This window comes from Puma concolor, chromosome B3, assembly GCF_028749965.1.
Source record: "Puma concolor isolate L17-30 chromosome B3, mPumCon1.1.hap2, whole genome shotgun sequence".
In the NCBI taxonomy this organism is placed as follows: domain Eukaryota; kingdom Metazoa; phylum Chordata; class Mammalia; order Carnivora; family Felidae; genus Puma; species Puma concolor.
The window spans coordinates 53,508,489-53,534,565 of NC_141672.1; the positions used below are offsets into that span (position 1 = coordinate 53,508,489).

The 26,077-nt window shown below is 35.7% G+C and overlaps 1 protein-coding gene across 2 annotated transcripts in view; it reads left to right on the forward strand.

Annotated features, from left to right (window-relative positions):
- Positions 1 to 26,077, forward strand: part of MDGA2 (MAM domain containing glycosylphosphatidylinositol anchor 2) — an 870,482-nt gene that overhangs the window by 721,456 nt on the left and 122,949 nt on the right. The gene's annotated exons all lie outside the window — the stretch shown is intronic.

Sequence of the window (26,077 nt, forward strand, 5' to 3'; positions counted from 1 at the left end):
GTAGCATTTTGCTGGTTGAAGAAGAGAATTAATTAAAATTCTCATACTCTCTTCTCTGTTTTGAATGGCATGCATAACAAATTTAATGTTAGTGTCAGCTGTAGCTGAAACTAATTCTTTTCCATATGTGGGGTGCCAAAAAACGTCAGCATTTGAACTTTGTGAACTTTTGAACTTATGAACTTTTCAGCACATTGATGTTACTGAAAATAAGGCCTGCAACCAGGAAAATATTGAAATTCATCCCTACACAGCAAAGGGAGACTGAACAAATTAAAGGAGCACTCAGATGTATGACTTAATTTTTAAATCTCCACTGACACTTTGGGATATCTCAACTTTTGGTAGGAATATTTTTCTAAGTTTATTTTGAGAGAGAGAGAGAGAGAGAGGAAGAGAGGGAGAGAGAGAAAACAAGTGGGGGAAGCGCAGAGAGAAAGGGGGACAAAGGAACCAAGGAGAACTTGGTACTGACAGCAGAGAGCCCTGGGGTGGGGGTGGGGGAGGCTTGAACTCAAGAACCCAGAGATCATGACCTGAGCCAAAGTCACATGCTTAACTGACTGAGCCACCCAGGCACCCCTGGTAGGAATATTTTGATGGTGCTCCTCTGGAAGCACATTTAAAGAGATTAATATTATTTTCTTAATGTTTATTTATTTCTGAGAGAGAGAATGAGCTGTTAGCACAGAGCCCCATGCAGGGCTCAAACTTGTGAATTGCGAGATCATGACCTGAGCCAAAGTTGGAAGCTTAACTGACTGAGCCACCCAGGTGCCCCATAAAGAAATAATTTTCTTAATAGAAATTCTTGTTGATAGAAAAAAGTCAATTTAATATTACCTTAATTCAAATTTATTAATCATAAAATACAACTGTGAAATAAATTATAGGAAACTTCGTGGAAAAATTCAAAATAATATGATCATTTGGGAAAATACATTCATTAGATAAATATTAATGACAGATATTCTGTAAAGAAATTGAATAAGGTACATGATTATATACTCAAAATAATTATTCTACTTATTTTAATATTCCTTTAATATAATTTTACAATATTTCTTTATGAATGTATAAGGATATGTGCTGTATTTTTTAAAAAATAGTTTGGGGAAGGAGCGCCTGGGTGGCTCAGTCGGTTGAGCGTCTGATTTTGGCTTAGGTCATGATCTCGCAGTTTGTGAGTTTGAGCCCCGCGTCAGGCTCTGTGGTGACAGCTCAGAGCCTGGAGCCTGCTTTGGATTCTGTGTCTCCCTCTCTCTGCCCCTTTCCCACTCATGTTCTGTCTCTCTCTGTCTCTCAAAAAATGAATAAATGTTAAAAAAATTTTAAAAAGTTTTGGGACACCTGGGTGGTTCAGTTGGTTAAGTATTCAACTTCTACTCAGGTCATGATGTCACAGTTTGTGTGTTCAAGCCCCGCATCGGGCTCTGTGCTGACAGGTCAGAGCCTGGAGCCTGCTTCAGATTCTGTGTCTCCCTTTCTCTCTCCCCTCCCTCACACACACTCTGTCTCTCTCTCTCAAAAATAAATAAACATTTTTAAAAAATTTAATAATCATTTTGAATTAGTGTTTTAAAGAAACGAATTTTTAATTCTATCAATATATTAAAACTAATTTGTAAGCCCATAAATAAATATTCCAAAAATCGTATACATTTAACAAATTGTGGAGCTCTTGCACAAGATTTGGAAGATTAATTGCATGGTTCTTGAGAGTCTGACATAACTGGAATACAGTGTCCAAAAGGGCATTTAATTTTTAGGTGATGTTCAAATACTTTTGAATGAATGAATGCACGGATCTAGTTTGATACCTATCAAATATTACTCAATTTCTGACACCAGGCTGCACTGAAAAAATCATACCCTCCTGTTCATCACTGTTGTCAACGTACTTTTGGGTTTGCCACCTCTTTGATGTTGTTGACAGAATCGTTCACTTCTGTGTCAGTCCAAATCTTTGAGTTAACTGAGGCCCAGGTACTTTACGTGGAAGTTCAAGGGGACAATGCCCAGGTGTTCAGTCTTAGCATCTTCCCACAGTAAGTGATACTTTCCTGCAATTTTTGTGGCTCCTTTCTCTCTGTGCACTCAGAAGATTGTTTAAAAACCAGCTAATGAAAACTTAAATGACTCTATCCTCCAGTGATGCTCTTCTCCTGTGACAACTTAGAGCCTTAAGTCTTTATGCCATTCATTTCACACCCACCACTTGACATTTTTAAAGCTCTAGTAAACCTATCCATTATATTTAAATATTCACATATTTATAACTTGTCTTCCCCAACTACATCACAAGCTCTGGGAGGACAGGGACTTTGTTTTATTTCCCACAGTGCCGAACACACTGATTTGCATATAGCAGTTTTAAAGGGCATACATACTTATATTTCTCATTTCTTATCTTCTAGTTAAGACTCCAAGTTTCTTAAAAGAAAAAAAATGTCTTTCATGGTGCTTCTGATAATTCCTCATCTTAATAGATATTTATTTATTTACAAAAATAGTTTTTCAAGGAAAAACTATAAAGGCTTTTAAAACCAGAGATGGTCAGAACTTTTCAGAATCTGAAATACAGACATTTTACAAAGTCAAACATGGTGTCTGAATTAAATGTGTTTACATTCCAGTCAATGCATCTATGTACAGAAAGTCTAGGAAAGGGCCTATTTTGCAAACTCAGTATTTAATATAAATGTACAAATACCAAAAGACATCCCAAAATGTATGAATGGAGATATAAATACTGTCTTACAGCTCTGAATCATTCTTAAGGAAAGATTTAGCACTTTTTAATAGGGCTTCTGTAACATTTCTCTATGTTTGCAAATGCAGCAACTATGACTTGGCAGAAGCAATGAAAGCATTTCTTCCTCTGTTACCAACAATAATCCCAGAAGTTGAAGCTTCATATTTAGAGTTCCTTGATATACAAGAATTTACACCATATTAAAAAGTGCTCTGTGTCTTCTGTCATTACTGCTATGTGAAATATAGTGAAACAATATGTGTTTTTTTAGGTTGTTATTAACTATTTTGAAGTATATATTGAAAGCATCCACTATAGAGCCCTGAAATTAATGTCAGGAGTGTAACATGTGGCTGTCTAAATCACTACCTATAGCCCCTATGGCTACATAAATGATATTTAATGTACTTCTTGACAAGCATCTACAACAGTCTTCACTTATCCACAGGGGATACATTCCAAGACCCCCAGTGAATGCCTGAAACCATGGATGGTACCACGATGCTCTTTCCTCATCATAGTTACCTATGATGAAGTTTAGTTTATAAAATGTAAAAAAAAAATAGTGACTAATAGTAAAATAAAACAATCATAACAATATACTGAAATAAAAGCTACATGAATGTGATCTCTCCCTCCTCTCTCTCTCTCTCTGTCCCTCTTTCTTTCTCTCAAAAAAAGTATCTTGTTATACTGCACTCACCCTTCTTGTGATGATGTGAAATAATAAAATGTCAGTGTGGTGAGATGAAGTGAGGTGAGTGACACAGGCCTTGTGATTTAACCTTAGGCCACTATCATTCTTTTGTCTGATTTTGTGTCAGAAGGAGGATCATATCCTTCAGAATGGTGGTTGACTGCAAGTAACAGAAACTGTAGAAAGTAAAAACCACAGACAAGAGGGGCCTGCTGTATGCTAAATGTTTTCATCAAATGCTAGTAAATTAAGAAGCCATTTTTGATGCCCAAATTAGAATGATATATTAATTTAAGTATATTCTGGACATGAGTGGTTCTTAACAATCTTTTTCATCAGAGTGTTTTATTTTTGTTATGATAAAGGAGACAAGTCAATTAAAACGGTGTATCTTATTTGCATATTGAAACTACAACTATATTTGATGATACAGTTTTTAGCCACTGGAATTATAATCATTTTGGTTTTATTTTCTTACTTTGTTTTGTTGTTTTTTGTTGAAAATATTTTATGTGGGGCGCCTGGGTGGCGCAGTCGGTTAAGCGTCCGACTTCAGCCAGGTCACGATCTCGCGGTCCGTGAGTTCGAGCCCCGCGTCAGGCTCTGGGCTGATGGCTCGGAGCCTGGAGCCTGTTTCCGATTCTGTGTCTCCCTCTCTCTCTGCCCCTCCCCCATTCGTGCTCTGTCTCTCTCTGTCCCAAAAATAAATAAAAAAAAGCATTGAAAATATTTTATGTATAAATACATAGTACATGAAGAATGTCTTCAACCTTCAAAGAAGGTAAGATAACTAAAGTATCTACTAAATGTAAAAACACTGTTTGAAGGAAATCATAAGCCAAGAGCAAAACTAAAAACAGTGCAACTTCTCCTCACTAATGCTTTTGGTGTTGGAGACCATTTTTTATAACTCTTTACTACCAAGACTAAAGCATCACCTCATCTGCTTTTGGCCTAAGATTAGGCTTCCTTTTTCAAGGATATCAATTTTCAAGCATAATTCTTTTTCTGAGTCCCCCTCTATTTTTGAAGTTTTCTCTATATACTAAGTTCACTATCATGTTAATGATTTATATTATTTAAATATCTGATTTGTAAAAGGTGAATGAACTCACATTTCATTTGTCAAAGTAGGTGTCAATTTCCTTAAGTAAAACCCTATGATTTAAGGAGAGCAATCAACCTATGAAATGGCTAGGTATAATGGACTTCCAGATAGAAAATGCAATGTTCTAAATATATTTTTATTAGACTAACTTGTTTCATGTTTTACCAAATTGGGGCTATACAGAGTTAACCATTTCTTCTTCCTTAAAAATGCAGAATTTCCACTCTGGAGTACCTTCACTCTTTCTTTGTTTCCTTCATTTTTGCCAAAATCTGTTTGCATAAACTGTGCTCTTACTTTGCCTTCTGCTTACTTCACTTTCTTATCCCCAATGCCGCATCTTCTTTACTAACACATGTGCCAGAGCGACATACAGGTCATAGCTACAAATGAATCCCAAGCAGGCTCCTCACTATCCACTATTCTCCTCAGCTACAAATCCACATCTCTTATTCTTGTACCATATTTTTGTACCAGATCCACAACAATATTTAACAATTTTCAATTTTAATTTATTCAAAGTTTCATTTTCTGTGTCAGAACCATTGTTTTATAGATCTCTCAATTTACCTACAATCCTATCAGAAACTGAGCATTCTCTTGGGAAATTAAGTTATCCCCTCCTGAACTTGTAACTAAATATAAAATATAAGCTCTTGCCCAGAATGTTGGGGAATTATCTTTGTGGAATGATTGCTTATTTTCAGTTTTATTTTAAACTAAATTAATTATGCAACAGGGCTTTTATAGCATGAATCAATTTTTAAAACACGAGGACAGTTATATGACATCATAGCCTATAGTCTAGATTCAAAACGTCAAATTTAGTCACTTGTTCCTCATTTACTATGCATTGTAAATCAGACATCGGCACAAATTGTGGGTATTGCAATTTCATTTTCTGAGAAGGTTGTTCTGCTTAATTGGACTTCCTGGTTGACTTAGAATTAATTAAAAGGTTAGTTTTATTGAGATGATCCTTACCGTGTATGTTTCAGAAATCCTGCTTGCATTAATGAACACAAAGGACAGAAAGGGTTGAGGTATTGAGGATTTAATGTCTTGCAGTTCTTCTGCTTCTTATCTCAAATATTGTTTGACTTTGTTACTATGTATGAGTCAATTTTCCAGCTTTTATGGAAGTATTTTAGTTTTGAAACCAGTTTTTTGAGTTATATGGACACACAATTAAGTTCGAAGAAGCTGTAAAGGAAAGTCAGAATAGATTTGAGGGCTGATTTCATCAATGAAAATATCCAAATGATTAGATCAAATGTATTATTGAAAAGTTCCTTTGATTATCCAGAGTTGGTTTATTCTTCACTTTCTTTTAGGTATAGAAACAGTATGGCTAAATGATAAATAGTGTCTATTAATCTTATAAGGCAAAGCTCCCATAAAACAGTTATGAGTACAGACTACTATACTTTTGTTATGAGAAAAGAATTGCAGTGGTTCTATACATTATCCAGTATGTGTCTTATATCAATAATACAAATACGCAAGTATTTTCAATAGTATGACAATTTAACAATTTACTATAACTCCAAAATTGTATCTTGTACACAAAACTCATAGAGATGTGAAGTAATGGTTACCAACAATCTCAAAATGTTTGTGGAGAAAAGTGAACACTAATTTTATAAAGTGTTTCACCCAATCTTTGGTGTAGCTTTGCTGCTAATTGTTTACAAATGATATAGACAATTTAGTTTTTAAATTACATTTCCCTATATTGACAACTTCTGAAGTAGATGATCATTATGCTAAAGACTGGTTTATAATTTGCTTTTGACACTGCTTCCTCAAGTTACTATGTTGGAAAGAACATGGACTTTGAAGTCTGTCACCTGGAATGTGTGGGATGCTCGAGAATGTAACTTCCCAGATGTATTATATGTAAAATGGAGACAATAATATATACTATAAAAGATTGTCGTAAGGAGGGGTGCCTGGGTGGCTCAGTCAGGTAAGCATCCAGGTCTTGACTTTGGCTCAGGTCACGATCTCACAGTTTGTGGGATCACACCCTGCATCCGGCTCTGTGATGACAGTGAGGAGCCTGCTTGGGATTCTCTCTCTTTCTTCCTCCGTCTCTTCCCCCCCGCACATCACATGTGTTCACTCTTGTGCGCGCGCTCTCTCTATCTCTCTCAAAATAAAAAAGTTAAAAAAGAAAGATTATTGTAAGGATTGAATTAAGTCTTAAGTATGTGTAATGTGCTTGCTCATCCATACAGAGTAGATTAATCTTAAAAGTGTTTCAATCCCCACGTTTAATATACACTTAGCCAGAACCTACAAACTTCTCAATATCTTTTTCTCAGTTTATCCTTTTTTTGTATCCTCACTGCTGAATACATTTGGCCTATTTTAAGACTTGGTTGGCAATTGTCTTTTTCTTTCTGACACCAAATAACTAGTGTGTTTTCCAACACCAATTCTCTGATTCCTCAAAACCTTTAGGTGTCCAAAGTTGAATTCAATTCCAGCACTAACTGCCTGGAGTTAGTGAAGATACCACAAGTCAAAGGGCTCAGTCTTGCAAGATTACCTGCACTTCAGACACCAGTAATAATTCCATGTTGCCACCTGTACTTCTAACCAACCAGCTGTAAATTTTAGAGTTCCCATGACCTCCTCCCAATTTAGATAATTTGCTATAATGACTCATAGAACTCAGGAAAACGCTTTCCTTAAATTTACCAGTGTATTATGAAGGCTGTATCTCAGATACAGCCAAGTGTAAGAGATACATAGGGCAAGATTAGGGGTGCAAGTGTAGGGTAATGGAAAGGTTTCCTTGCTCTCTGCAAGTGCACCACTCTCCCAGCACTTCAATATGTTTCCCTACCTGGAAGCACTCCAAACACCATTGTTGAGGTTTGTTTGTTTTTTTTTTTTTTAATTTTATTTTTTATTGTTTAATTTACATCCAAATTAGTTAGCATATACTGCAACAATGATTTCAGGAGTAGACTCCTTAGTGCCCCTTACCCATTTAGCCCATCCCTCCTCCCACAACCCCTCCGGTAAACTTCAGTTTGTTCTCCATATTTATGAGTCTCTTCTGTTTTGTTCCGCTCCCATTTTTATATTATTTTGTTTCCCTTATGCTTATGTTCCCCTTCCCTTATGCTCATCTGTTTTGTCTATTAAGTCTTCATATGAGTGAAGTCATATGATTTTTGTCTTTCTCTGACTAATTTCACTCAGCATAACACCCTCTGGTTCCATCCACGTTGTTGCAAATGGCAAGATTTCATTCTTTTGGATTGCCGAGTAATACTCCATTGTGTATATATACCACTTCTTCTTTATCCATTCATCCATCGATGGACATTTGGGCTCTTTCCATACTTTGGCTATTGTTGATAGTGCTGCTATAAACATGGGGGTGTATGTGTCCCATTGAAACAGCACACCTATATCCCTTGGATAAATGCCTAGTAGTACAATTGCTGGGTTGTAGGGTAGTTCTATTTTTAGTTTTTTGAGGAACTTCCATCCTGTTTTCCAGAGTGGTTGCACCAGCTTGCATTCCCACCAACAATGCAAAAGAGATCATCTTTCTCTGCATCCTTGCCAACATCTATTGTTGCCTGAGTTGTTAATGTTAGCCATTCTGATACGTGTGAGGTGGTATCTCATTGTGGTTTTCATTCCTATTTCCCTGATGGTGAGTGATGTTGAGCATTTTTTTCATGTGTCGGTTGGCCATCTGGATGTCTTCTTTGGAGAAGTGTCTATTCATGTCTTCTTGCTGCGGCCAAGGTCAAAGAGGTTTTTGCCTGCTTTGTCCTCGAGGATTTTGATGGCTTCCTGTCTTACATTGAGGTCTTTCATGCATTTTGAGTTTATTTTTGTGTCTGGTGTAAGAAAGTGGTCCAGGTTCATTCTTCTGCAGTCTCTGTCCAGTTTTCCCAGCACTACCTGCTGAAGAGACTGTCTTTATTCCATTGGATATTCTTTCCTGCTTTGTCAAAGATTAGTTGGCCATATGTTTGTGGGTCCATTTCTGGGTTCTCTGTTCTATTCTATTGATCTGAGTCTGTTCTTGTATCAGTATCATACTGTCTTGATGATTATAGCTTTGTAGTACAGCTTGAAGTTTAGGATTGTGATGCCTCCTGCTTTGGTTTTCTTTTTCAAAATCGCTTTGGCTATTTGGGGTCTTTTCTGGTTCCATACACATTTTAGGATTATTTATTCTAGCTCGGTGAAGAATGATGGTGTTATTTTGATAAGGATTCCATTGAATATGTATATTGCTTTGGGTAGTACTGACATTTTAACATTGTTCCTCCTATCCAGGAGCATGGAATCTTTTTCCATTTTTTTGTGACTTCTTCAATTTCTTTCATAAGCTTTCTATAGTTTCAGTGTATGGATTTTTCACCTCTTTGGTTAGATTTATTCCTGGGTATTTTATGATTTTTGGTGCAACTGTAATTGGATCGATTCCTTCATTTCTCTTTCTGTCGCTTCATTGTTGGTATGTAGGAATGCAACTGATTTCTGTGCATTGATTTTATATCCTACAACTTTTCTGAATTCATGAATCAGTTCTAGCAGTTTATTGGTGGAATCTTTTGGGTTTTCCATATACAGTATCATGTCATCTGTGAAGAGTGAAAGTTTGACGTCCTCCTTGGCCGATTGGGATGCCGTTTATTTCTTGGTGTCTTCTGATTGCAGAGGTTAAGACTTCCAATACTGTGTTGAGTAACAGTGGTGAGAGTGGACATCCCTGTCTTATTCCAGACCTTAGGGGGAAAGTTCTCAGTTTTTCCCCATTGAGGATTATATTAGCGTTGGGTCATTCATATCTGGCTTTTATGATCTCGAGTTATGCTCCTTCATTCCCTGCCTTCTTGAGGGTTTTTATCAAGAAAGGATGTTGTATTTTGCCAAATGCTTTCTCTGCATCTTTTGAGAGGATCCTATGGTTCTTGTCCTTTCTTTTATTAATGTGATGAATCACGTTAATTGTTTTGCAGATATTGAACTAGCCCTGCATCCCAGGTATAAATCCCACTTGGTCGTGGTGAATAATTTTTTTAATGTATTGTTGGATCCAGTTGGCTAATATCTTGTTGAGGATTTTTGCATCCATGTTCATCAGGGAAATTGGTCTATAGTTCTCCTATATAGTGGGGTTTCTGTCTGGTTTTGGAATCAAGGTAATGCTGGCTTCCTAGAAAGAGTTTGGAAGTTTTCTTTCCATTTCTATTTTTTGGAACACCTTCAAGAGAATAGGTATTAACTCTTTCTTAAATGTTTGGTAGAATTCCCCTGGAAAGCCATCTGTCCCTGGACTCTTGTTTTTTGTCAGGTTTTTGATCACTAAGTCAATTTCCTTCCTGGTTATGGGTCTGTACAAATTTTCTATTTCTTCCTGTTTCAGTTTTGGTAGTGTGTATGTTTCTAGGAATTTGTCCGTTTCTTCCAGATTGCCCATTTTATTGGCATATAATTTCACATAATATTCTCTTTTTATTGTTTTTATTTTTGCTGTGTTGGTTGTGATCTCTCCTCTTTCAATCTTGATTTTATTATTCTGGGTCCTTTCCTTTTTCTTTTTGATCAAACTAGCTAGGGGTTTATCAGTTTTGTTAATTCTTTCAAAGAACCAGCTTCTGGTTTCATTGATCTGTTCTACTGTTTTTTTGGCTTCTATTGCATTAATTTCAGCTCTAGTCTTTATTATTTCCTGTCCTCTTCTGGCTTTGAGTTTTATTTGCTCTTCTTTTTCCACCTCCTTAAGGCATAAAGTTAGGTTGTGTGTCTGAGATCTTTCTTCCTTCTTCAGGAAGGCCTGGATTGCTATATACTTTCCTTTTATGACCATTTTGCTGCCTCCCAGAGGTTTTGGGTTGTGGTGTTGTCATTTTCATGGACTTCCATATACTTTTTAATTTCTTCTTTAACTTCTTGGTTAGCCCATTCATTCTTTAGTAGAATGTTCTTCAGTCTCCAAGTATTTGTTACCTTTCCAAATTCTTTCTTGTGGTTGATTTCGAGTTTCATAGCATTGTGGTATGAAAATATGCATGGTATGATCTCGATCTTTTTGTACTTACTTAGGGCTGATTTGTGTCCCAGTATATGGTCTATTCTGGAGAACGTTCCATGTGCACTGGAGAAAAATGTATATTCTGCTGCTTTAGGATAAAAGTTCTGAATATATCTGTTAAGTCCATCTGGTCCAGTGTGTCATTCAAAGCCATTGTCTCCTGGGGCACGTGGGTGGCTCAGTTGGTTAAGTGGCTGACTTTGGCTCAGGTCATGATCTTGCGGTCCGTGAGTTCGAGCCCCGCGTCGGGCTCTGTGCTGACAGCTCAGAGCCTGGAGCCTGTTTCAGATTCTGTGTCTGCCTCTCTCTGACCCTCCCCTGTTCATGCTCTGTCTCTCTCTCTCTGTCTCAAAAATAAATTGGGGCGCCTGGGTGGCGCAGTCGGTTAAGTGTCCGACTTCAGCCAGGTCACGATCTCGCGGTCCGTGAGTTCGAGCCCCGCGTCGGGCTCTGGGCTGATGGCTCGGAGCCTGGAGCCTGTTTCCGATTCTGTGTCTCCCTCTCTCTCTGCCCCTCCCCCGTTCATGCTCTGTCTCTCTCTGTCCCAAAGATAAATAAAAAAAAGTTGAAAAAAAAAATTAAAAAAAAAAAAAAATAAATAAATAAATAAATAAACATTAAAAAAAATAATTAAAAAAAAAGCCATTGTCTCCTTGTTGATTTTTTGATTAGATGATGTTTCCATTGCTGTGAGTGGGGTGTTGAAGTCTCCTACTATTATGATATTACTATCAATGAGTTTTTTTATGTTTTTGATTGTTTTATATATTTGGGTCCTTCCACATTGGCGCATAAATGTTTACAATTTTTAAGTCTTTTTGGTCTATAGACCCCTTGATTAGGATATAATACCCTTCTGCATCTCTTGATACAGTCTTTATTTTAAAGTCTAGATTGTCTGACATAAGTATGGCTACTCCAGGTTTCCTTTGTTGACCATTAGCATGATAGATGGTTCTCCATCCCCTTATTTTCAATGAAGGTATCTTTAGGGCTAAAGTGGGTCTCTTGTAAACAGCATGTAGATGGATCTTGTTTTCTAATCCATTCTGTTACCTTATGTCTTTGACTAGAGCTTTGGGTCCATTGACCTTTAGAGTGAGTACTGAAAGATATGAATTTATTGCCATTATGATGCTTTTAGAGTTGGGAGTTTCTGGTGGTGTTCTCTGCTCCTTTCTAATCTTTGTTGCTTTTGGTATTTATATATATATATTATATATATATTTAATAAATATAAATATATATTTAAATATATAAATATATATATTTTTTCATCTTCTCTCCCCTCAGAGTCCCCTTAAAATTTATTGCAGGGCTGGTTTAGTGGTCACAAACTCATTTAGTTTTTGTTTGGGAAAATTTTTATCTCTCCTTCTATTTTGAATGACAGCTTTGCTGGATAAAGAATTCTTGGCTGCATATTTTTCTGATTCAGCACACTGAATATATCCCGCCACTCCTTTCTGGCCTGCCAAGTTTCTGTGGATAGGTCTGCTGCGAACCTGATCTGTCTTCTCTTGTAGGTTAGGGACTTTTTTTCACTTGCTGCATTCATGATTCTCTCCTTGCCTGAGTATTTTGTGAATTTGACTATGATATGCCTCGTTGATGGTCGTTTTTTTTCATTGAATCTAATGGAGGTCCTCTGTGCTTCCTGGATTTTGGTGTCTGTGTCTTTCTCCAGGTTAGGAGTTCTCTGCTATGATTTGCTCACGTAATCCTTCTACCCCTATTTCTGTCTCTTCCTCTTCTGGGACCTCTATGCTTCTGATGTTGTTCCTTTTTAATGAGTCACTGATTTCTTTAATTCTTAAATCTTAAATTCTCTTTTGCCTTCATCTCCCTGTTTTTTTCTGCTTCATTATTCTGTATAAGTTTGCCCTCTATATCGCCGATTCTCTGTTCTGCCTCATCCATCCTTACTGCATCCATCTGTGATTGCAGCTCAGTTATAGCATTTTTAATTTCATTCTGGCTACTTTTTAATTCTTTTATCTATGCAGAGAGGGATTCTAATCTATTTTCAACTCCAGCGAGTATTCTTATTATTGTCTAAATTCTGGTTCAGACATCTTGCTTATATCTGTGTTGGTTAAATCCCTGGCTGTTGTTTCTTCGTGCTCTTTCTTTTGGAGAGAATTCCTTCATTTTGTCATTTGGAGGGTGAAAAGGGATTAATGAGGTAGAAAAATTAAAATAAAAAATTAAGATTAAAAAAATATTAAAATTAAAAAACTAAAAACACACCCACACACACAAATCGAATAAGTGGTGCTAGATCTTAGGTGTGTTTTGGTCTGGGTGTTGAAAGTGGTTTGACAGATTAGAGAAAAAAAAGGTGGGGGGAAGAAAAAAAAATCTTTTGAGAATTTGAAAAAATGAATACACTGAAGTAGACTAAAATGAGATGGTGGGAGTAAAATAGAATTTGAAAAAGTGTAAATAAAAGCAAAAAATATAGTAAAAAAATAAAATATTTTTAATAAAAATTAAAAATAAAAATGATTTTTTTCTTTTTTTGTATTCAAGATTAAGAAAAGAACCAAAAAAAGAAAAAGAGAAAAAGAGAAAAAAGGCAAAAAAAGGAAATCATTTGACATTTTGAAAAAGTGAATACACTGTAGTAGACTAAAATAAAATGATTGAAGTAAAATAGAATTTGAAAAAATTTACATAAAAGCAAAAAATGTAGTAAAAACATTAAAGAAAAATATTTTAATAGAAATTGAAAGTAAAAATGAAGTTTTTCTCTTTCTGCATTCAAGAATAACAAAAGAAACAGAAAAGAGAAAAAAGGGAAAAAAAAAGAAATCGTTTGAAAATTTGAAAAGGTGAATACACTAAAGTAGACTAAACATGATGGAAGTAAAATAGAATTTGAAACAATTTACACAAAAGTAAAAAATATAGTAAAAAATTAAAGAAAAATATTTTTAATAAAAAGTGAAAATAAAAATTAATTTTTTCTCTTTCTGTATTCAAGAAAAAGAAGTGTAAAAGAGAAAAAAAATAAAGAAAATTGAATAGATGGACCTGCTAACAGATTGAAGTAGGACTGAAATTACTTCATTTTCTCCTAGAAGTAAGACTAAATAGTGCTTTATAGTCCATAAACTAAGTAGGTGGTGAGACTTGTGTTCTTGAAGAGCCAGGTTGGCCCAGCTGGGCGGGGCTCAGTGTAAGTGCTCCATTCTCCACTAGATGGCGTTGCTAGCCGACTGGGGTGGAGCATTGTGGTGCTGAAAGATGCGTATGCGCATGTGCGGGAGCAGTGAAAAATGGCGTCACACAGGTACTCAGCCTCTGGTTTCAGAATTCTCTTCTCCCAGATTAGCAATTGCGTACCCATCCTCTGTCTTCAGCTTTCATCCATTCCCCCACTTTTTCACTTTCCGTGACCAGGCCCCAGGCAGTACCTCTCTCCTGAGTTTTGTCTCAGATGAGGCTGTTTTCCCTGGCCCCTTATTTCTGAGGGACTGCGGCTTTGACCCATTCTGCCCTTTTGCGGGAGAGTCTCACCGAGCAGTGGCCGAATGAGCAATGGCCGAAGGCCGGCTGCACCCAGGAACGCTTGCTGGACCCTGCTGCTGCCAGTGCCCCGAGACTGCGTCCAGGTGCCAGCCTGCCCCCAAAAAGTTTGCGAGATAGTGTAGCAGCAGCTTTTCAGTGATTATGGAAAAATCACAACACACATCTGGCACCAGGCTTCACCCTTAATGACCTTGTTCTAGCACCAACAAATGTGGCCGTTTTCTGGGGTCTGCTGGGACTGGGTGGCTTCAACAGTTTCTACCAAATGCCCTTCCAGCAGTGGAACCGCTTCTCTCCGTGTGGCCTGAGAACCTCCCGGACCCCACTCTGCTCCTGGGGATTCGCCCTTCCCACCAGAGCACCACCAGGTATTGAGCTGCAAAGTTGCAGCCTTTGAGCTCCCCTTGTTTACAGTCTTAATGGAATGTAAACCCTCTCCTTTCTCCTTTCTCCCTTTTTAGTTAAGTCCCTGCGGCTGTTTCCAATTTTCCACTTTTTCTCCAGCTGCTTTTAGGGAGGAGTGCTTTTCCCGTATTCTTCCCCCCCCATCTCTGTCCTCTCTGCCCGCAAAACACCTCCCTTCCTGCAGATTTTTGCTCCCAAGTTCACTTGTCCGTGCTGCGTACCTGCTAAATTCTGTGGTTCAGGTTGTGCAGATTGTTGTGTTAATCCTCCAATCAGTTTTCTAGGTGTGTAGGATGGTTAATGTTGGTCTGGCTGTATTTCATGGACGGGAGACACACAAAAAACTTTCATGCTGTTTTGCCATCTTCTGTTTTCCCATTGTTGAGGTATTTTTATTGGAACTTTCATTACACAGGCATAATTGATTAAATCATTGGCCAGTGGTACTTGAACTGAATCTCTAAACTCCATCCTCTCTTCCTTCCCTGGAGATTAGGGGGTGGAATGAAATGTTCAAAACTTAAAATCAAGGCTTGATCTTTCTGGAAATATCACATCCCAAAGCTCTAGGGGCCAGCCAGAATCACTTCATTAGCATAAGTTTCCTATGGTTAAAAGGGGCTTGTCATAAATAACAAAAAGCATTCTTATCACTCAGGAAATTCCAAGAGTTTTAGGAGCCCTGTTCTAGGAATCAAGAACTAAGATGAAATCTATATTTCCCATTACACTATAGCAATTAATAAGTTATTGCCTTATAAAAACTAATATATTACTTGCTCATTTTAAATTGTGCTTACTTACATATATTAAGATATTATTTTTATTCTGAGATTGTAACTTGCATGTTAACAGGAGCCATTTTTTATTCATTTTTGTTTAATCCCCTAGTATATCATCTTGTACCCAGGAGTATCTATGAATTCTCTAAGTATTTATGTGTTTGATTGATAAAGAGGTTACTCACAGTCATCTCTGAATTTCAAAGTCCTCACCAGTAAGATGGGTATAATTGCAAGACCATGAAAAGGTTTGAGAGAAAGGCGCGCACACACACACACACACACACAGTTTGTCGTACACTAAAAGTAGCAATTTCACTATTTTGATTGAACAATAGAAGAATATATTTCACTGACTTAACATTCAAACTCCTGGATTTTCCCATCTAAGTATTGGATTTATTATTATTATTATTATTATTATTATTGACAGCACAGTTTCCCCATATCTCTTTTAACAAAGAATAGCAAAGAACAGACAGGTGTTTCATTGGACAGATATTTGACTTGAGAAGAAATGATCCTAATGTGTACATGTTTAGTAGTGACCTAAGAGTTACATAATTAGGATCATACCTACACTGAAGTTCACCAAACAGGTGACTATTTAACTATAGATAACTATAGTTAAACTATCTTTTAACTATAGATAAACTATACATACTTAACATTCATAGTCTGATACTCCCTTAAAGACTTAAAAAGGGCTATATCAACATTTTTTAATACTAGCTTGAAATTTTTTGTTATATATTTAAATGTCTTTTATTATTTCTGTAAATTAAAAGTATTACTTTGTTTACATTTCTGGTGTTCATGAGAACCTGGACATTTTTTAAGAAATAGAGGCAAAGTTTTATTTATACACAATATTGCAAGAAATCATGGACTTATCTCTGATTCCCTTACTAAGAAATAGATACTAATACACATTTCTCTATAATTGAGTGTTTTCACAGGTTCACAGGTTACTCTTTCCAAATAAGTTAGACCCTTGTATTTTGATTTAAAGATTTAGAACCATTCATACTCAGAACACTTCCCAGACATCTGGAACCAGTAGGTACAAGAATAGTAAATGCTAAAAACCTAATTAATTGCGAGCACTTTCTCCTTAACAACTTTATTCCAATCAAAATCCTTAATAACTTTAAAAGGTTATACCTTTACCTCCAGACAGCTAATATTCTACATGCACTCATCATATCTATTAATACATGGGTAGTACAGAAATTTGTTTACATGAAGTACTTTGTTATATACACTACAATTTCAGTCTGGTTTGAAATCTATCATTAACATTTTTTCTTTAACCTAGCAGTTTTGTTGTAATACTTTTATGCTTTCCACAAAACATGGTTTCCATTTTTGACTTACACAAGTTTGTACATGTGAATAGGCCAACGTCTGTTTTAATTGATAACTTCAATAACCAATATTTCCAAGGGAAATGCTGAGAGAGAGACCCAAATCATGATAAATTGGTAGTATTTGTAATTGGAAAGAATGAAGCAGACGTTGTAGTTATGAGCCTACTCTCTGGAGTCAGAGTGCTTTGTTTGAATACTTATTCTGCTAATTTTTAGCTGGGTGACTTTACTTAACTTTTCTGTACCTCACTGTCTTCTATAAAAATGAGTACTACTATAAAAAGATAAACCATGTGAATATATTAACGCAGTACCTAGAATTTAGTAAATATGCAATATCAACATATATATTTTTATTATCATCATCCTTTAGTATATATGTAGGGAGATGGTTTTACAAGTAAACTTTTTAAATTTTTTTAACATTTTATTTATTTTTGAGAGAGACAGAGACAGAGTGCGAGTGGGGGAGGGGCAGAGAGAGAGGGAGTCACAGAATCTGAAGCAGTCTCCCGGCTCCAAGCTGTCAGCACAGAGCCGGATGTGGGGTTCGAACTCACGGACTGTGAGATCATGATCTGAGCCGAAGTCGGACACTCAACCGACTGAGCCGCTCAGGTGCCCCTGACAAGTAAACTTTTGAACCAGATAATATAATAGTGTATTTTTAGACTATAATGGTATAATTTTAGAATCATTTGTTCAGTTGGAAAAAAAAACACAATTACCTATTTATTTCTCCTAAGGAATCTTAAGTGGATTTTTTTCTCACAATATCTTTTTATTTCAGTTTCTTAAAATTAAATACTTCATAATAAAGCATACTGAATAACTCTTACACCATGAAATGCTGATTTTATCAGAATAGTGAACTTTAACTTTTTGACACCTGAAGCTTTCTTTCATCATATTTAAAGTTTTCACACAACACCATTTAATCCTAACTGTGAAGGTCTGTTCTTCTCACTGGTTATTCCAAGGAATGAAATGCTGAGTTCATTAATAGCCAGTGGGCTTAAAGTGAACCTTATATCACAGAAGTTTTCCACAGGCAAACGTGACTTATAATGAGTTTGCTTAGTTTCACATTTTATCACTTATTTTGAGGTTAGGGAATCACCCTGGAACCCAACATGTTTGGGCAGTCTATTAAATAGCAGTAATGATTACTTTCATTTAGGGATGCTTTCCAACTCGGACTCTACTGAACTCTATGAAAACACACTGAAGAGATTTAACCCAACACTATTTGGTGTTTTTATAGGCTGTTAATAAATGAGTTGACTGAATTTTCTAGGTTTGGATGAATGACACATTCACATAGAGTGAAAGTCTAAAAAATCCATTATTTGAAATAATCTAATAGGTCAGATATAGTCAAAGAATTCCCACAGAAAATCATTCATAGGAAAAGTAAATACATATTTTAGGATATTGGCCTGGTAAGTATAATTAATTACATTTTGATCTTTGCCATTTAAAAACAAATTTATAAGAAGAAAGATAAGCAGTTGCAAACACTGTTAGATACAAATACAATGAGAGTAAATGTGTATTCACTTAACATAATTGCATTTGACTCTAGTATCATTAATCTCTACTTCACTTCAGCATTTCATTCCAATGAACATAACACTGAGCCTCTAATCACTCCAAATTTTCAACAAATTCTGTTTATTGACTACAGCTTTCTCGTTTCCTGATTCCGTTGTTCTCAGTGTACTTGTTTTTAAGGTTTTCAAGCGTCCTAGTAATTCAGTCTATTGATTGACTTCCCCTATTTCCTTCTGAATCATTTCCTTCTGGAACCAACTTGGATCCCAGGATCTGTTGCTTAAACTGTGTTCTCACCATTGCCCTGTCCACTTGTCCTTTTGCCTCACTCTACCAGGTCTCCACTCATATTATCAAACTGCTTAATTTTGAAGGCTCAGAGACTTTTGTATCAATTATATGTTATTGTGAAGCAAATACTTAGGAGCTCAAAATAATCATATTTTATTATATCTATTTAATCTCTGGCAAGTCAAGAATTTGAAGAGAGCTTGCCTGGGCTATTCCTCTGTTTCATGTGGATTGTGGTATTATCTGGGTCACCTGATGGTATTTTGCAGGTGGCTGGGCTGGTCTGGAAGGTACAAGATGACCTCCCATATCTGGAACCTTGGTGGGGATGGCTGAGCTTAATTCTACCCTCTTGAGATGGTCTCTTTAGTAGGGTAGTTGGACTTATTTCATGGGTCAGGGCTCCCAGAATAAGTATTTTAAGAGATAAAAAGTGAAATTCCCAGTCTCCTGTGGTCCAGGCCTGGAAATGATGTAGCATTACTTTTGCTCTATTCTATTGGTCAAAGTAAGCACAGAATCTATGCAGATTTAACAGAGTAGACATAGAACCCATGCTGAATAAGTATTGAAGACTTTGTGAACATCTTTACTCTTTTACATCATTTATTCATTCATTCTTTCTTTTATGTATTCAGTAATGATCTGGCACTAGCTATAATGCTGAGTACTTGATGGATACAGAGAAGATACAATGATGGGGAGTTTTAAGTCCCATTATAATGGAACTTATATGAACTAGATATGAACAAATGGTGTTAGTATGCAGGAAATAAATACAATGATTGCTAACCATGTATTGGTAACAGTAGGAGAAATATTTTACTAATTGGTAGCCCAGTATAGGCTTTCTAAAGAAGTAAAATATAAACAATGACCATCAGAGAGCAATAGAAAGAGTGAAGGAAAGAACATTTTCAGAAGAAAGAATAAAGCCCAGAATCCAGAAAGTGCTTGTCATGCAGGAACAGGAAGGAAACCTGTTTCTGAACACAATGATTAAGATAAGAATGATTGAGAATATTGTCAGAGCCAGAACTTGCAGGACTTTGTAAGCCTGATTGACAAGTAGGGGCAAATCAATAAAGTGTTCTAAGGAGGAGAATAACAAGAGCTGATTTCTCTTGTAAAAGAACATCTGGCCAATATCAGAGAAATAGTAGAAGGTCAAAATCGGAAGCACAATGGCCTTATAGAAGGCTATTGGAGGTCATTTGCAGTAGTCTATGTAAGAGGTAATAGTAGTGGTAGTAAAGATTGGGAGAAATGTATAACCTCTGGATATATTTTGAAAGTAGAATGAATAGATAATTATGTTTTCTAATCATAGACAACACTATTGAACAAACAGATGTCATTCCTGATGTCTACTATTTAACCATAAAAACTGCAACACACATTATATATACTCCACAGAAAATGCTTTTGCTATAATCATTTATGACATCAGACTTGTCAAAAACAATATATATTTTCAATCTAAACTCATATATTGCTAACATTTGGAACATTTTTTTACTTTATGTTCTTTGAACGTCCAAAGCCTTTAATTTTTTGTAACACAACTCTCTGGATCCATATATCTCTTTGCTTATTTATATTTATTCTCCTCTAGGAGCTTTTACTTTTCTCTAACCCCAGAAGTGATTATATTCAGGACTAAATCCAAATTTGGCTTTTTATTTGTCTTTGTTTAAGCTTATTTTGAATTATCTCAATAAAACCAGAGCTTTCAGTTAAGTCAGCATTTTGAGCTTTAGATCTGTATTTCCATTTGACTAATAGAGACATGTGATTCTGGGCATATAATAGACAAAATATTCCTCAAAATCCTTCCAGTGTAGGGACCCCTGGGTAGCTCAGTCGGTTGAGTATCCAACCTTGATTTTGGCTCTGGTCCTGTTCCCACAGTTGTGAGATTGAGCCCGGCATCCGGTTCTGTGCTGAGCGTGGAGTCTGCTTAAGATTTTCTCTGTCCCTCTCCCTCTGTCCTTCTTCCACTTGCTCTCTCTCTCTTAAAAAAAAAAAAAAAAAAAAAAAAAAAAAAAAAAAATTCTTCCAATGCAATCAAAAAATGCTGCAAAATTTCTAAAGAAAATATTATTGAAAGTATTAAAATGTTTATTTTAAAAATACAATGTCAAATTTATAAGAAAGCAGGACAATGAGGCTAATCTTGCCCCAAGGGCATTTGCTGATATGGGAGAATTTAAGCTTCAGTTTTGATGACATTTCTAGTCGATTACAATCTAACCAGAGTATTTCCTGGAGAAAAGTTCTACCCATAGAAGTTGGAACTCGAAGGACTATATCCATAGGATAAGAGTAAAGTAGGCGTAAACCCAGTCTACATATTCCTATTCCCGAGTGAGTGCAAAGAAACTTGTCTTTGAAGTGAGCAGGGTAAGGGTGATGTGGGATCACACTCTGTACATTATAATCACAAGTTGCCTCTTTGGAGGATTTTTAATGAAAATTCATATCACTTGGGTGATTAAAATAAAACCTCAAGCCATGAACCTAGATTAATGTGATCCTAGACATTGATATCAGTAGTTGCCTATAGACACATATCTCTCTAGAGGAAGAAATCATCATCTTAGATATTTAAAAATTCCCATATTTTTACAGGACATTGAATAGCATAGAGTCAAAATTAACCAAGAATACACAGCAACAAAATACCATCAGAGAAAACAAACAAAAAACATCTTGAAAGCCATATAGAAATATCAGACAGTATAAAATAATTACTTTGTTTAAAGAAATAAGAGACAAATCTTACTACATTTGCAAGTAATGGAAAAGTATAAAAGTAGTGGCATAACAGGTATACAAAAAAACTATGCAGAACGTTTATAAATGAAAGCTACATTATTTTAAATAAAAAAAAAAAACAAATTAACAACTCAGGCAATAACAGATGTTGGCAAGGATGCAGAGAAAGCATGCCAGTGGGAAAGAAACTGGTGCAGCCACTCTGGAAAACAGTATGGAGGTTCCTCAAAAAATTGAAAATAGAACTACCCTATGACCCAGCAATTGCATTACTAGGTATTTATCCAAAAGATACAAAAATGCTGATTCTAAGGGGCACATGCACCCCAGTGTTTATAGCAGCAGTATTGTCAATAGCCAAAGTATGGAAAGAACTCAAATCTCCATTGACTGATGAATGGATAAAGAAGATGTGGTATATAGAAACAATGTAAATTACTTGGCTATAAAAATAATGAAATCTTGCCATTTTAACAATGGGGATAGAACTAGAGTGTATCATGCTAAGCAAAATAATTTATTCAAAGAAAGGCAGGTATCATGTGATTTCACTCATAGGTTGAATTTAAGAAACAAAACAGATGACCATAGGGGAAAGGAAGCAAAAATAAAAACAGAGAGACAAACCATAAGAGACACTTAAATACAGAAAATGAACTGAGGGTTGTTGGTGGGGTGTTGGGTAGGGTGATGGGCTAAATGAGTAATGGTCATTAGGGAAAGCACTTGCTGGGATAAGCACTGGGTGTTGTATGTAAGTAATGAATTACTAAATTCTACTCCTGAAATCATCATCACACTATATGTTAACTAACTTGGATATAAATAAATAAATAAACAAACACAAACATTAAAATAATAATAAAAACATAATGGATGGGTATACCAGATTAAGTAGAACTGAAGAAAGAATTAGTGCTCAGAAGAATTTATTCAAAATGCAATGCAGAAGAAACAAGAAAGAGGAAAGTTGGAAGAGGGATTAAAGACATGGAAGACAGAATGAATGAAAAAGACCTTCAAGTGAGGATAGAAAGAAAAAAACACAGGTATAATTTAAGAAATGACAATTTTCCAGAAATTTCTTAGGTGAAATATGCCAAACTAAAATCAACAGATTTAAAAATCCCAGCAGGTCCCAAACTTTTAGGTACAAAGAATATCCACTTAAAATCATTATATTGAAGCTATCAAATATCAAAGGTAAAAACATTTTGAATGTACCTGGAGGAAACAAAAACAAGAACTTTAAAGTGTGAGACTTTAAGCTTACTTGTCTATAGCAGTAAAAGCCATCTGAAGACAGTAGAACTATATCCTAATATGCTAAAAGAAAATCAGTGCCACCCTCTAATCCTATTATGTAAAAGGAAAATATCTTTTAAGAATAAGGCTAAAAGTATATTTTCAGAAAATCAAGACCAGAAAGGTCATTAAAGATAATTCTAAATGATGTACTTGAGGCAAAATTTGGAAAATGATCATGGAATTTTAAGGTATATAGTGAAAGAATGAATTAAAGGCAAATGAGCCAGCATATATCTGAATAATTCTAAAAATTAGTGCAGATATAAAATTATAATGTTCAATTGTTTTTAAAAAAAGAGAGAATTAAAATTAGTAGCAGCAAAAGGGTTGGAATAATCATGTAGTCCATAAATCTAAAAGAAAGAAAAAAGACCACAAAACAAATAGGAAGTACAAAACAGTTACATTTGTTGAGTACATCTGTACTCAAATGTATCAGTAGTCAGTAAATGTAAACAAAGTGTTAATTGCTGTGGGTAAAATTGAAATATTGCTAAGGTTTCTTGAAAAAATAGAATATAACTACATGCTGTTTAAAGGAGACACTTGTAAAATATAAGGATAATGGAACTCTAAAAGTATGGAAAAGACAGCTTGCAACTACTAACTAAGCAATGTCAGAGTAAGTATTAATTGAGACAAAATAGTTTTAAATAATACAACCTTAATAGAGATAAAGGAGGTTGTTTCAAAATGATAAAACCTTCAGTTTACCAATAAAATAAAGCAATTTTAAATTTGTATGTACTTAATAGCGTGGCCTCAAAATATGTAAAGCAGGGGCGCCTGGGCAGCTCGGTTGAGCCTCCAACTTTGGCTTAGGTCATGATTTCATGGTTCTTGAGTTAAGCCCCAAGTCGGGCTCTGTGCTGACAACTCAGAGCCTGGAGTCCACTCAGGTTCTGTGTCTCCCTGTCTCTCTGCCCCTCCCCCCCTCATGTTCTGTCTCTCTGTCTCCCAAAAAATAAATGAATAAATAAATAAACATTAAAAAATATGTAGAGCAAAATGTAGAGAAAACTATAAGAAAAAATTTTAAACTATTGCCATTTTAGAAGAGCTTAACACTCTTCTAAATTAATCCAAGTAGAACAAATAGGGTAAAAGCCCAATAACTATGTAGATGATTTGGATAACTCATTTGTCAGACTTGACCCAACAAACAGTTCCACATCACACTCCTAAACTTCAGACTATTCCTTCTTTGCAGGCATACACAGAACAAAAATTAGTCATATATTGGGCTAACTCAGGCTTCAACAAATTTCAGAAGATTGAAAACACATGGACTATTTTCTCTGACCATGATCCAATTAAGCAAAAATCAGAACAAAGAGATAATAAAACATAACCCGTATATATTTGGAGATGAAGAAACAGTTGCCTACTTGGTATCCCTACTGTCTGACTAGCAGGTGCACAAGTTCAACATGTCCACCGTACCCTAAACTACCCCTCCTGTTTTCTCTGTCTTCGTCACTGACACCGTATCCACCTCATTGTCTAAGGCATCATTTGTGGTTTCATTGACATTGCCTTAGTTCAGACTTTCAGCAATGATGTTCTCATTTTCTCTGTAACTAGACTCTTTCCTTTGAGTATGCTCCTCCTATCTGCCCAAACATTCTTTCTAAAAGATCAGTTTAGTCATATAAAACCTTCATTTAAAAAATTTTAAATGCTAAGTGAAATAAGTCAAACAGAGAAAAGCAGATACCATATGATTCCAGTTATATGTGAAATCTAACAGAAGAAACAAATGAACAAAACAGAAACAGACTCCTCGTAGATAACAAAAAACAACCTGGTGTTTGCCACAGGAAAAGGTGGTGGGGGTTGGATGAAATAGATGAAAGGGATTAACAGGTACAATAGAAAAAAAATTAATGAGCCTCACCACTAACAAGATGAAATCCAAACTCCATAACATGATATTCAGAAATTCTTGACTAGAGTCCCTTCCTTTCTTTCCATCTTTATTTCCTCTGAAGCACTCATGTACCCTTTGTTCACCAGCTATGCCAATTCATTTATACTTCTCTGAACACCACCTCCTCTCTACTTTCTCTTTACCTTTTGCACATATTAATCTCCTTACCTGGGATGATTGATTACCAACCTCACCATTTCCTATATATCCTGGAAGACACAGCTCGAGTATCACATTCCTTGAGATGCCTTGCCTGGTGAATCCTCAGTGTTATTCATTTCTTTTCTTTCTACCCTAGAATTGTTTTTTGTACTTCAGTTTTGTAAATCAGCTATTTAAATAGCTGCCTGTTGTGTTAAATCATAAATTTCATGCAGACAGGAATTTTTTTCATTCATTAAAAAAAATTAGCATTTATGTAGGAAGAGCTCAAAAATTAAATTTATGAATAAAATTAGAACAGTGAGATAGTTTAAATATATTTGTTGAGAGAAGCAAGAAGGATGAGTCAACAGATTGGCAATGAGAAGGGACAGCGATAGTACAAAAAAGTATTGGAGTAACATGTAAAGAATATTGGAGGGTGAACTTAGTGCCTTTAGGCAGTCCTAAAACCTTTTAGCATCTTGAAGGAAGGGATGCCAGAAAGAGTTGTATGGCTTCTATACTACACAAGAGAGTATGTACGGCTCTATACTACTCAGGAGAGTATCATATACATCTAGTCAAGGATGTGATAGTGCTGTGCAGTGCAATCCTGAGTGGTCACAGACAGTTTATTTGATTAAATGAATCCTGTCTTTAGTGCCTAGGAAGTAATTGTTATTTATTATAACCATCGGGAGTCATGAGGTAAAGGATTGTAATTTGCATACTCTATATAATGAGAAATGTATGTATGAAAAACTTTTCAGAAATCTTTCCATCAAAAACAAAAAAGTTAGGTATCTAATGTAGCAAGTTTTAATTATATGGAAAAAATCACAATTAAGGCAGATAAATGCATCATTGCAGTGAGTTAGAAACCTCATCCACCTGTGTTATAATTTGCAATGTTTGCTTAAGGTTTACCCATGAATATTATGAATTTTAGTCAAATGTGTTCAGACCAAATAATTTAGAACATAAATTTATAAACTTAGGTTACCTACTTTATTAAATAATAGGTAGTTCAGAAGCCAAACTGGGAATAATTAGAATTCACTGACTTGAACCAATGACTTCGTCTGTTTCAAAGTCTCATGCTAATTTGGAGACTGCATTTTACACCTACAACATCATTTGGTTGCTGGCAGTATAAACATAGTCATGATGGTTTGTTCTGGGAAGTAGCTAAAAAAAAAAAATGAACTCTGCTACTTTCACCTGCAAATGATATTTCAAGGCAGTGAATCTCATTCACTGCCCACAGTCAGTAAATGATGTTTCCCATTTCCCATCCCAAGCTAAAATTCCTGGTGTTGCTCTCCACCCACCTCTTACTCCTTGT